General features: G+C 37.2%; 2 protein-coding genes across 3 annotated transcripts in view; one reads left to right on the top strand and one right to left on the bottom strand.

The window, feature by feature from the left end:
- The window catches only part of Immp2l (inner mitochondrial membrane peptidase subunit 2), a 903239-nt gene that overhangs the window by 410961 nt on the left and 478371 nt on the right, over window positions 1-13907 (bottom strand). The gene's annotated exons all lie outside the window — the stretch shown is intronic.
- The window catches only part of Lrrn3 (leucine rich repeat neuronal 3), a 36546-nt gene continuing 35104 nt past the window's right edge, over window positions 12466-13907 (top strand). Inside the window, exon 1 of the mRNA XM_004839631.4 lies at window positions 12466-12943. The gene's annotated coding sequence lies outside the window, so the exon portion shown is untranslated. The remainder of the gene's footprint in view (window positions 12944-13907) is intronic.

Genomic DNA, 13907 nt, shown 5'->3' with positions numbered 1-13907 from the left:
TCTGACAAAGCTGTTGACTTTTCACATTTATTAATTTTATTCTATTGATCTTTAAGAATCTGTGAAGGAAATAAAGCTGTACTTGCTTATTATGCTTGTATCTAAGTTTTAGAAACTTCAGTGCCTCGTCTTAACACTGGTGTTCCAAAGAGAGACTTTGAGCAGGCCCCATATGTAGAAACCACCCTAAGGCTCTGGGCTATGACTCCAAAGATCTCATTCAATCATGGATTCTCATGGAAGAAGTCATCTAACTACTGTGATTGTCAGTGAAACAGTAAAACAGCAAGTCACCTATGAACATTTATTAATTTCTGCACATGTGGATTAATCAGTGCATTGATATGTCTTGGTTGATGAAAAATTTAAAGTAGCTCAAAATAAAAGTAATGCTGCCTCCCTTCTCTGACTTTCTACTTTGTGCAGAAGTGGCGTCTGCCCTGTTCAGAAAATGCCAGCTAACCACATCACAAAATAGAGAAGGGAATGATAAAAAGTACACTGCTATCAAAGTGTCATAAATCCCACTTTCCAGGGTGAGCAAGAAAGGAAAATCTCTCGATTTTTGGTAGTAGCTCCTCTCTTTGCTGAGGGTTGACAGGAGCGAGGGAGAGGAGAGGAGCCTCCTAGCAGCAGGGTTTTCTCACTCCATGTCTGAACTGGATGCTCATTAACGAACACCCAGCACCAATTTGCAGTAGCCATTCTGAATTTAACAGTGACAGTTTGGAGCCTGCAAACTGAAGTCTGACTCTGAACCTGTGTTTGCTTATTGGAGCACGGGTAGAACTGCATCACTGAGTTATAAAGACACTGGGAAAATTGAGATTAATATGAGGATCCATATTTTGTGCTTCCTCTGCTATACGTCACACTTCTCACCGAGACCCTAACAAGAGCAGGAATTGAGAATAGGTCAGGAGAACATCTGCTTTGCTTATTTGGATTACGTGGGCAGGCAAAGGAATTTGCTTTTATAACACTGAAATAACTTGGAATGCGGCAAAAATAAATGCACCTTCTGTCTCATGGAATGTTATTACAGTACGATGCTTTGTGAATGCTTGGTGGCATTTGCAAGCATTTTTTGTTCCCCTCATTTCTTTCTCGGCTCCATAATGCAATCCTCATGGTTTGAGCACTAGACTTCAAATGAGACATCTATTCAGAGCATGTTCAGACAAAATGAGTGGTTTCCTTAGTAATGGGAACTATGTGAAAGCCTTCAGCACAGCCCTACCAGCCAGCCAGGCTTTCTCTGAGCTTGGGGTTCACACATAGGCTCTCGGTGATCATTACGTAGTGGGAATGCACCCTCAGAGTCCAAAGGGGCCAAAGCACTTAATACTCACTGGATTTCTAATAAAATGTGCCCTTTACAAATCCTTAAGGATGTAAGAAGTACTCTGAATGGTGAGAGGTAATTTACTCATTTTCTACATCATTTCTATGGAATGGAGAGATAAGCAACTATAAAAAAGAGACATACGTTAACTTTCATGATTATGTTTCAAACGTTTCCTTACCTTAAAAAGTTAAGCTTCTCTTATTATTTTTCTGTCTATGCCTCAAGACTACTGCTTCTGATTTTCCAGGTTCATGCCTAGCAATTGTCCCCAAGAAACCTTTGAAATTTTGTTGCTAAAACAGGGTAAGACGGGGTGCAAGTTTTGCCTTTTTATAGACTTAACTACATCAAAAAATAAAACAGCAAAGTAGTGTCATGTACACCAATGCTGAAACTTTGTGTTTGTGGATTTTGCTTCAGGACAAGACAACATCTTACAAAAGAGCAGGTTTTCCTAACTGAGTAAAAGATTTGTCCTTCTTCTTAAGTATATATCTTCTTAAGATAGTCAAAAAGAGACAGCTATCCTGAAATAAAAACCAATGTTTAAATAACAACAAAAGCTGAGTTACTATAATGCTTATCTTTGAAAATAATTCCTTACAAATATCCTCATACTCTACCAATCATCCCATCAGGAGGATAAAAATGCAGTCAAATATTATGATATGAGGTGGGAAAATGAGGTACGGCCAAATTATTTCAGAATTCTATCTACTGTGAATGTGTTGTGTTAATCAGGTTACAAATAAATAAACATAGGAAGAAAAATTGTACTATAGAGCATGCAAAAAAGAGCAAAATAAGAGCTTCATATAATACTTGAAGAGAAAAGGTTTTTTAAAAATTAATTTTATTGGTACATTTTAGGTATACAATATAATGATATTCATCATTGGAAGTTTGTACCTTTACATAATCTCTCTTGGTTCTTATTTTTTCCCCTTTCCCTTGCCCTTCCTTCAACCCCTCCATCCCTCCCTGACTCATCTCCCAGCCCTAGCTCCTCAGTAGTTCAGACTGCAAAAGTTTCCTCAATAACCTCAGTTTCCTCTCTGGTGTAAAAAGGAAAATCCCTGGTTGGTTTCTAGTACTGTATGAATAAAAGAAAATATAGCAGTGCTTACAAAGTGTCAGTGTCTTGCATAAAGTTGAACACAATAAATGCTATTTATCATTATTCTAGGTATTTTCATTATTTCTACATACATGATTTCTACGTTTACATAGTAATACATATTTCAAAGTATGATCTATTTCATTGTGTTTTGTGGGTAGCTCAAGGAAAATGATTTGTATTTCCCTGAATAACAACAGTAACAAATACAACAAAAAGAGCAGCAATACTAAATTTGCTGTCGAAAAGAGTATTGCATCACTGTCCTTGGTAGTTGGAGCATTTTTTTCTCAGAAATTTTGATGGATTTTTCTTCATGGCTCATATTCATCATATCAGTTCTCTATGTAATCAAGAGAAGGTATCTCTGATCCAGTTGGCCATGGATTATGGCTAACTGTCTCACACAAGTATCAAAGCACAACCTTGCTCTCATTTAGACGAGTCTACATATCACAATTATACATTTAAAGACTTGATGCTGTTATGCTTAAATACTTTGCAATATTACTTTCCTCTCCATCAAACCTCTACTTAAAATTCACCCATCCATTTATTCAACAATACATTCAGATCAATTACTCCGTGTTATAGGCCCAGAAGCAAAGCAGTGAACCCAGTCTCTCGAGACAGGGAACAGACTTCCTGGAAGGAATAAGTTAACTCAAGACTAAACAGTGCACACTGGGGCAGCCTTGTTAACCACAAGCATCTGCCTGATCCATGTGCTGCAGGAGGAGAAGAAGCATTTAGAAGGGATGAGACCGGAAGCAAGGAATTTAGGAACAGCTATAGCAACTAAGGTAAGAGATGATGAAGGCCTAGCAGAAAACCAACAGGATCAAGACAATCTAGGAATAAAATGAGCAGATTTCATTAATTGGTTGAATGAAATATATGAGGTAAAAGAAAAAACAAAGATCCTGGACTTCTCTACGTAACTTGGTAGTGATACTACAACAAAAATATAAAAACAAAGGAAGAAAAGCTATTTAGGGAGAGCCTTGTGGTTAGTTATAGACATGTAGAGTACAACAAGACACTTCAGTGCCACACAAGTAGAGATATTTCTGAGAGGTCTGAGGAGTACAGACAGATAAAAGAATTATATATGCAGAGGCAGAGATGTAGGTGTGAGAGTAATGAGCATATAAATACAAGAGATGTTATCAAAAAAGCTCACAGAGCAGTAAGCAAAAGAACAACCCTCAGATTAATACTTTGGAGGTAGATGACACTGCCATGAGAGCGGACAGAATGTGCAGGCCAGAAAGACAATGACTAGGGGGAACTGTTGTGCCGGAACCAAGATGAGAGGGCACTGATGGCATTCTAAGGTGGAATTTCAGTACCAGAGATTAGGTGAGAAGCCAGATAAAAATGACCTATTGACTTAAGTAGAAAGTTAGGCCACGGCTCATAGGAAATGTTGAGAACATCTTTGGGGAACTGAACTGAGGAGGAGAGACATGGAAAGGTAGGATATGGTTAAAGATTTAAGGGAGACTTGTTATTTTGGTATGAATAAAAATGAAGCCTATCTATGGATTTTATGGAAATATGTCACTTACAAGGTAGAGTGGGGAAGAAGACTGCTGGATTAATTCCTGAGTACATGAGAGTAGAAAGAATGCAGAAAGAGAAGAACATAGAGACTGACGATGAGAAAATTTCTCATCCTTTGAGGAGAGAAAGAGAGACAGGATGAGTTTAGATTATAATACATTAGTAGTTGTGAAATAAAGGGAGTTGAAACCTAAAGGCCCAAATCCAGTAAATTTTAAAGCAAGGACATTTTCCTAAAAATAAAGCCATTACAATGGGATGTTAAACAGGGTGCTAAAGTTTAGAATTGTCCTTGAAGATAATGAAGCAAAGGACAATTTAGGACGTACTTAAGGCTGGGAGGGCCCTGCTGCAGACCCAGCAGCAACATGACCCTGCACGTTTAGAGTGGGCACCAGTGGGCAGAACTGTGCCATCTCTCGGAACACTCTGCCTCATGGAAACAGGAACAAAGAACAAAGAGCTCAGCACGGTCCAGAGCTTGTTACTGGACATGGGAAGAGAGCAGGAGAATGAATCAAAGTGACCGATATGGTTTAGACAATGACCTTTAGTGGGTAGGAAAGGAAAAAGTATGAGAATGATCAGGAAGGAAAGAATGGCCACCGGACATCTGAAGTATTTGTGGTGTCAAGAAGCAGATACAGGAGGAGCAGAGTTTAAATGAGCCAGATGGATAGAGGGTTAGGATCAAAGAAGAACATTCAACTCAAGATTTCCAGGTAAAACACATCCACCTACCAAGAAGACATACATGTCCCTGGGAATGGGCCTCTGAAATGAAGGGAAAGTTATCTTCATTTAAGGAGATTTAGTAATTGCTGGCTGATTTTATATCTAAAGGTTGAAATCCCCTAAGATTTTAGTAATAGCTAAGGAGGAAAAGAACACTCACTGCTTACCAGACATCAAGCCTCAAATCTACTGAGATCTAGGAGAGTGGCAGCAAAGGTAAAGGGAAGGTAATGAGTGTTTGTGTTATAGGGAAGATGAAAATAATTAATGGATTATAATTGGTATCTGGAAGCCACAGGAAATGCAGAAGCACGATATCCCATCACACACATGGTCATGCCCATACACACGACACAGCCAGCCCCATGGGGTGAGAAAATGAGAGGCCTCAAAATAGGCAAGATTTATGAAAATACAATCAGGTCCTAGAAGGAGATTAGATTTTACTCAAGGAAGGAAATGGAAAAAGAGACCCAAGAAATAACAGGATGACAAATCTACTTATAACTGAATAACAGGAAAAGTGAAAAGATTTAGGAATATTCATGTAATCCTATTAGAATATGATAGAGTTAAAGATAATTTTAAGATTTAAGGACCAAAATTCATCAGTGGTATCATTGATACAGGAATCTCCCATCTAGTCTACATCCTTACTAGCCATAATGAGTGACTTTTATTTCTGAAAACACCTACCCTACACTAAGGAATAAGTCTATGAATGATCACTAAAAGATTAGACAGAACTTTAGCTCTGGGCTTCCTATACTTTCTATCAATGAAGAAAGAGAATCAGATGAGAATGATAACAGCCACCTTTGTTCTCCAATCTAGTACAAGTGAAGATGACATAAAATATTCATGAAAATTCAAATGATTCTTTAACTTCTGGATGGTACAACTTAACTACATGCCTAAGTGTTTTACTGACAAAGAAGTTTGCTTTCTCCTCGTGAGAAATCACTGCCTCAGTTTTTAACTTGGATTACAAACTAGTAATGTTCATTAGGCCACTTTATAAACAAACCCATATCAAAGCAAAGAAAATACCAACAGAGTTTGCATAAGAATATTGCCTCAGGAGAAAAGTATGATCTGGGGCTTCCCTGGTTCTTAATTTTTGCCTGTAATTTATACGAACATATATGCCATCTCGGTTCTTGGAGTTTAATTTTTGCCAAGAACTTTGATGAACTCAACTGTATTTGATAAGTACTAATCAAAGAACATAAAAAAGCAGAAGAGACAGGCAAAGAAAAAGACCAGGTTAAGAAATATTCTATTATCTCATAAAGAATAGCTTTATTATAAACAACCTTATGTGTAACTGAGGTTGCCAGTCTGACAAAATCTATCCCCTTGAGGGGATTCTCTTGATTTAGGCTTTTTTTAAAAAAAAAAAAATGAATGACTCTGATTGTACTCCAACTTTGAAATAAAATGAGCACACAAAAGGCAGTAGCAGATTACTCCTTTCAAAAATACAAAGTGTACTGCTGGAAATACAAGGCACACAGGATATATTTTCTATCTTCAAGTTGCTTGTCATCTAGGAACAGAAGACCTGCAAATTGAAATACATGTAAAACAAGGCAAACACAATAATAAAAAGTAAATTTTAAATATGACAAAATAAGAAAAATACTTATTTTCATTGAGAAAGGGCAACAGAAGCCTTATAGATCTCATATGCTCAAAAGAGAAAAACAATCTACGGATGCAAAATGAAGGAAATGTTCAGGAAATGTGACATTAGAGGGCACTGACGGACAGGATGTGCTGGAAGTGAGGAACACAGAGAAAAGCACACTGCAGTATGGGAGCGATCTCAGGGGTACTGCGGCACAGTGGTGACGGGTGTCAGTCTTGAAATCAGACTAACTCTGGTGTGATTATGGATTATATCAGTAAGCCACTATGTAACTTGTGGAACACTCAGCCAACCTCCCAGTTTTCTGATCTATACATAAGGCTAATAGTTACCAAGAATTCTAACAGGAAAGGGTGAGTGGCACAAGTTATGAAATACTCTTAAAAGACTACCTTGCACAAAGTGAGCATTGCAAAATGCTGTTCACTATTGTTGTTTTTGCTATTATTGCTACTTTAATTATTACATTGTGGATGGAACTGAACATTGTTAAGGCTAGATATTTTAGTAAGTGAGACATGTAATTAAAAAACAATTAAGCTATCATAGAACTTGGACCTCATTTTTAAAAGAAGAACTATTCTTCGTGATTATAAAAACAATATGTATTGCTACACAAAGTTTGATAAGTTTTTAAAAGAGATAAAGAACTACTCATTATTCCATCAGAGATAAATACTGCCAATAATTTGATATGTTTAGGTTTCTAGTATATTTATTTTCAGTTATTTCTTTGCAACTTATAAACTATGTACCTACCTATCTGGCTAATTACCTATCCACAAGCTGTACTTTGTTTTCGTTACAGGATCCCACTATGTTGTCCAGGCTGACCCCAAACTTCTGGGCTCAACGATGCTCCTGCCTCAGCCTCCTGAGTAGTTGGGACCACAGGTATATACCATTGTGCCCACATAGCTGCTGTACTTTAAAAATTTCTTTTATTTTAAAAATTTGGATTGTGCCATACATATTTCATGTCCTGCACATCAAAGTGATCTTAACAACAGGTTTGGTTTTTTGTTGTTGTTTTCCATACAGCTAAAGAAAGTATTAAAGCGAATCCCCTGAAAGAAAAGAATGAACACAGGCATAGAATAGATGAGAAACATTTTAGAACTAAAAAGAAAGACAAGGAAAAAGAAAAGAAAGAAGACAGGAAACTGAGGAAGACACAGAGCCAAGGATTTGTCCCCTTGATTTTTGACATTTTTCTTGTTCTTGGTTGTGAATTTCCTTGAGTGGTGGAATCAATGTTATTTTTCATATGCAGTCATAATGTTCACTGAAAGTTAGGCTTGTAGTTAAATAAGGATCTCATTTTCCCCCTTCAATTCTACTTTCTAAAACTCCTTTCGAAAGGAAAATGAGCACTGTGGTCCAAGTTGATCTAGTTCAACCTGATAACAACCAATGTTATTCACCTTAAATCATGTTTCTAACTTAATTGGGGGCTAATCTGCTATGAGAATTGGATGATAAAGATTGAAGTCACTGATGATCTTCCCAGCATAATGTCACCCCCCTCTCTATCGGTGGTTCATTCATATGCATTTTACTTTCTGAGCATATCGACTCATCTTTCTAACTAGGTACTGCATTTCTTCCGAGCTCTATTTCTCAAATCGTGACAGCAATAAAAATTCTGCCATCAACACTGAACAACCCTAACTATATGAAAGCGTCCACTGTCTGGTGCATAAAATTCATTCCTTTTAAAGAATAGTATTTTACCTTTGGCAATCCTTGTTGCTGAGTACACTGAATTGGTTGGCACAGCCATCAATCCGTCAAACGTTCACTTGTTACACAAGTGAATATTGAGTGCCTCGTGCAGGGAAAGAGTCTGGCTCTATAAATGCAGGACTGAGTTCAAATTCTAGCCCTGTCATTTAATAGTGTTAAGACGCTAGGTAAGTAACGTAACTTCTTGCAGCTAATGTCAGCTACACTGTCAAATGGGAATAAAGCATCTATCTTATAAAGATGCTATAATGATTAAATAACTTTTAAAACACAGACATATGTTAGTGTTCAATAAATTTGTCTCATCTGTTTTTTTATCCACCGTGGAGCATAAAGACATAATGAGACATACATCTCTCCCCACAAGGAGAACCTTATAAGCTAAAATGGGAAAAGAGGTAAAATTATAGAAACAATTGAGATGACAATAGTGATAAATTAAAAGAGAAATAAAAATTGTTACTCTGGGTCAAATGTAGTGTACATTTTGTTAGAGGAATCAGAGTGGAACAACATATTTTCGAATAGCAGACAAGTAAAAGTCAAGGACTTGGAGTAGAAGGTAGAAAGGACATTCCAAACAAAGGGGGCAGCTGGAACAAAATGATGGTGGTGGTGGTGAAAGGGGAGGGTGAAGGGGAGGAGGAGGAGGAGACGACACCATTGATAATGACCACAGTCATAACTGAAGGGCAAAATTGAGGTCAAACTCTTACTACGTTTCATGCATTTTCTAAGCTCTGTATATGTATTAACTCCTCGAATCCTCATAACAATCGTAAGAGGAAAGTGAGATGTCAAGATGATACTTAAACTGAGATGCAAAGATGATTCTTAACAGAGATGATACTTAATGTGATGCTCAGGGTCACACAGCTAGAAGTAGCGAGGGAAGCATCCAAACCCAGACAATCTGTCACCAGAACCTGCAATCTATCCATTGCCCAGGCTACTTCTATAACAAAAGTACACAGGCAAATAAAGTCCAGGATGAAAAAGGAATAAATCATTCCAAAGTTAATTTCTTTGACTACTAAATCAATGAATAAATATACATTTATATATAATAAGTGAATGTTTTATTTGATGATAAAGGCAAAATCCTTTCAACATAACTTATAGATTAATTCCTCCTTCATGTTGTTAAACTATTCAGTACCTTTAAATTAAGAGTGAATGCTCATTTGAGAACCATTGAAAAAATTTAGTAGAATGTAGCTGACATGTACACCAATGTAATAAGTAGATTTGCAATATGAAATTTCTCTGAAAGTCTATTAGACTCTAAGACAAGAAACTTCAGAATAAAAGAAAAAAAAGGAAGAGAAGAAAGGAGAAAAATCAGAAAGGTAAAACTGGAAATACAGAACTCTATCAAGTATCCAGTGGATGATAAAGTGGTATGGTAGAGAAATGTTGGAGGACCCAAGGGGTTCTATTCCTGGCTTTCGTATCAATTTTGTACACTTCAATAAATCTTTTGATCTTCTAGAACATTAGAGTTCTAAAATTTCACGGTTCTTATTTGATGACCATTCACAACTGTATTAATTCAAAAGCCCTGAAATCCTTACCCCATCATAAGTGAATGTCTTCTTATAGTACTTCATTCTGGATGTAATAGCTAAATAACTCTTTCATACATCTTTTGTAAGAAACTTTCATATTTTCAGTGGAAGACTCACATCATGGATAAGTGAAAAAGGACCTGAAAACACACTGCTTTCACTAGGTTGTTGATATTCTTGTAGCAAGATAGAAACTACAGCCAAAGAATAGAATCCTTATTCTTTTAATCCAAAGCCAGAGTTTTCTCCCCATCATCAAAATCTCACTCCTAATGCTCCACAGTATGGAATTTCTAAAAGGAAATATGAGATCATTTTAATTTAGCGTGTACCTACAATAAAAGAAAAAATTTCATTCCCTATCATCCAAAAGGCAGTAATCATTTTGTTAAAACAACTTCCTATGAAATAATGTCAGGTAGCTTTTAAAATAATACTCAGTTCTACCCAAGCATGGTAACTCATGCCTATGATCCCAGCACTAAGGGAGGCTAAAGCAGAAAAACTGCAAGTTTTTGTACCTTCTGGGCATCTTAGCCAGACCTTGTCTCAAAATAAAAAAATAAAAAGGGCTAGAGATGTTTCAATCTCCAGTACTGCAAATAAATAAATTTCACTAAATAAAAATAAAATAGCATTCAGTCCTAACTAAATTATAACTTAAAAGATTTTTCCTTGATCCCTGAACAAGATTGAAAATGTGAACATTACGAATGATTATTAGTTTCATTTATAAACCAAGAAAGTAGTTTAATCATGTATCTCTTTGACCATCACAACTTATCTTCATTAAGGGAGTGCATTAAAGTAGGCTTGATTACTGGATTTGTCAATTATACAGTCAATACCAATCAACCAAAATGAAATGTTTACAAAATCACAGTATAAAGATAGATTTCATTTTTCAAATAATTGTCACAATTTTAACATACTTCTCTCATACATGGAAATAAATCCTACAAATATTGAAATGATTTGGAATATACAAAAACTTAAAGCTGGAGACTGTAAAATTAGGGGTAAAAAAGGATGCTTATTACCATGATTATAAGTGCATTGAATTATATGTAGACAATCCAATACAGCATTCCCAACACTCAACCTTAGTCCCTGACACATCTAGAGAACCAACTATGTCCTTTTTGAAGAAATACTAGAGTGTCTGGTAAAGAATGAAACTTTAAAATAACATTCTGAAATAAGCGTTATTAGGTTAGGTAAGAAGCCACTTTTGTTTTGAACTTATTTTTATTCAGAAGATTAGGAACCATTTCATGAATATGATCAAAATTCATTACACACATTGAAATCCTCCAAAATGTGAAACTGGGGGTGGGTGGGTACGGAAATTGAGTAATAGGGGGCAATGATTGAAGTATGTTATGTGCATGTACAAATCTGCCTAAATGAAACCCACTAATTTGTATAACCAATATGCACTAATACCAAATGTGGGAAAATAAAACAAAAGAGCATTTTGGGAACTTTTATAGGAAACTACAAAGTGAAAACATCTGGTGGTTAAAGACCAAACTAGTGCTTTTAAAATTCCGTAGTATGATGATTATAAGAACTGCAAATCATTGGTCTATGCCACTTTAATAAATACCTTAAGGAGTAATTAGATGGGAAGCTTTTTTTTGCCCCCCCCCAAGTAAATCTGAGAAATGTCATTTCGTTTTACTCCACTAGAGGGTAGTCTCTCAAAACCAGGGCTGGAGTCATGTATCGAGCTAGCTTTTGACCTGTTGGCACATTAATTCTCATGTTCCAGTCTTCTCAACAAGATGTTGCTTTAGTGTACTAATTAAGATAATGAAATATGCATTTTTAATTGTGAATTTTTCATAAGTATTCTTAGAGACATATACAATTATGATGTTTTTGCATTTTCTTTTCCAAATTTTTGATAAATCCAAAAATTATTTTTCAGATATAGATTATGTAGGATATTTTCCTTGTAAATATCCATAAGGGGTTAATATGCCTAAGAATAAGGAGAATTCATTTTTTGATGATTTAATTTGTTATACTTAAAACAGTCCCCCATAGTAGCAAATCAGACAGCCAAACACCTCTCCCCCTGCGCAGTGAGGTGTGTGCACAAACAGTCCTTACCCATTAACCCATTCACTTGTGTTTTGCAAATTTATTACATTACATAAAAAGGGAGTGAATATTTTAAAAAATGTGTATATTTTTAAAATTACTCCCCTTATATTCAAATGTTTGAATTTTACAGAAGCAAATACATGCTTTATTTTTATGTCCAGATAAGTGTCGCTGCCAAAAAAATTAGGAAAAAGAAAAAGAAACGGTGGGGGGAGAAAGTGGTATTGAACAGCAAGCACACATGCTAAATTAAGCAGTAGCTATAGAGAACCAAATGCCATTCAACGCTAGTTTCAGGATGCTCTTCTTAAAATAATAAAGCGATTGCTGAACTTCACAGAGAGGCAGGCAGAGACTTGAGTTTATACCAGATGTTTTTAATATTCGGGAAATCCTTGTTAGTAGTGAGCCCTGCCTACAGTATTTTCAAAGTGAAAACATAAGTTTCGCTGAATGGCTGATAACCCCCCAAATGAGAGAACTTACCAAAATTCCCTAACATTCTCCTGAAGGAGAAAAAGCAAGCAAATGATTCCTAGGAAAATATGCAAGCCGGTTTCATTTATTTGCACCCTGAGCGGCAGTGTCATAGAACAGACAGGTTGTTCCAGCCAACCAGACTGGAGCCGCTGCGAAGGCTACATCTTGGCAGTCGGAAGCGATTGGCTCCTCTCTGGGGAGTGGAGGGTGTTCAGTTATTAATGACCGCTGAGCAGGCAGCACCATGTCAGTGTGACAACTGATCGGGTGAACGATGCACCGCTAACCACCATGGAAACAAGGAGCAATCAAGCCAACTCCCAGCACCTCCCTGCCCGGGATTGAGAGCCTCAGCTGCCTACCGAGAGAAAGAGTTCCAGGGCAAAGAGGGAATCCTAGCTGCAGCCTCCTGCCTTCCTTTCTATTCAGAATACGGAGATAAGACTGCCTGCATGTGTGCATATCCGTAGTGCATATTTGTGCCTACTTTACCGCACACACATATGCACGATTCACACCCGGGGGAGAAGACAAGCGAGTGATTATCTCAACCAAGGGACGGAGGAATTCTGCACGCAGGGACAGCAGAGGTGGTCTAGCTCTGAAACTGCTTTAGCAAGGTAAGTTTACAATACGTACATCTATTCAAATGTGCTCTTTCTCCTTTCACTGAGGCTCTTGTTTTTACACTTCAATTCTCCTTTGAGGTTTTCTCCTTGTCTGAATGTTAAGAGCATTTTTCTTTACGTTTTACTTTTGAGAAGAAATTCACTTGCAGAATCCTCTTGCTCTGTGTGCAGAGCTGTGCCTGTGGGATTTTCCAACATGCATTTTACTAGCTTGAATGCCCATCAGAGGATGTGAGTAGGAGAGAAAGGCAGGGCTGGGGGGAGGAGAAAGCGGAGAGAAAGGGAAGGGGACAGCGGGGGAGAAGAGAGGAGAGAGTGAAGTGGGGGTGGGGAGAGAGGGAGACAGAGAGGGACAGAAGAGAGACGGTTTCAGGGGGAGTTTTCCTTTTGCTTCATATTATTTGTAATGAAAAGGAGATCACACATCATTTTGTGTTTTAAATCACCCTCTTCAATGGGGCATTTTTGCTCCCTTTCACCGTGTGGATGGAGATGAAGGCGAATGCTGTTTTATATCGAGAGCAAAAACCACTAAGTGGAGTAGCGGAAGGAGCATACTGTATCACAAACAGTTATTGAATTTCTGCCAGGCTACATCTTAGAGATTGGGGTAAATGACTTCTCTTTAATAACATCCCCTCACTGGTGTGAAGGGATGGTGAATGTCTGCTTGCTAATGCAACTGGAACTGCCACACACTAGGTAAAAGGATCCCATGAACCAGAAGAGTTCTCATCTTCTTTGGTAATTAACAGGATCACAGCAGGATGGCTTTAAAGTACATTTCCTATTTAAGAAGATTGTTTGTTCAAATCAACTGCAATATTCCCTTTGCTGTTACTGAACTGGATTGCTTAATTCGGCTCTAATTTATTCATTTTTAACAATATGTCCTTGTTTCCATGTCTCTAATTTTAGTGAAAGCAGGCTATGAATATGAGTACAACCTTCCTAC

This window comes from Heterocephalus glaber, unplaced genomic scaffold, assembly GCF_053883595.1.
Source record: "Heterocephalus glaber isolate CG9 unplaced genomic scaffold, H.glaber_assembly_v1.0 deba00000676, whole genome shotgun sequence".
NCBI classification, from domain to species: domain Eukaryota; kingdom Metazoa; phylum Chordata; class Mammalia; order Rodentia; family Bathyergidae; genus Heterocephalus; species Heterocephalus glaber.
The sequence above is the reverse complement of the archived record's forward strand: the minus strand, read 5'-3'. Positions and strand labels throughout refer to the sequence as shown.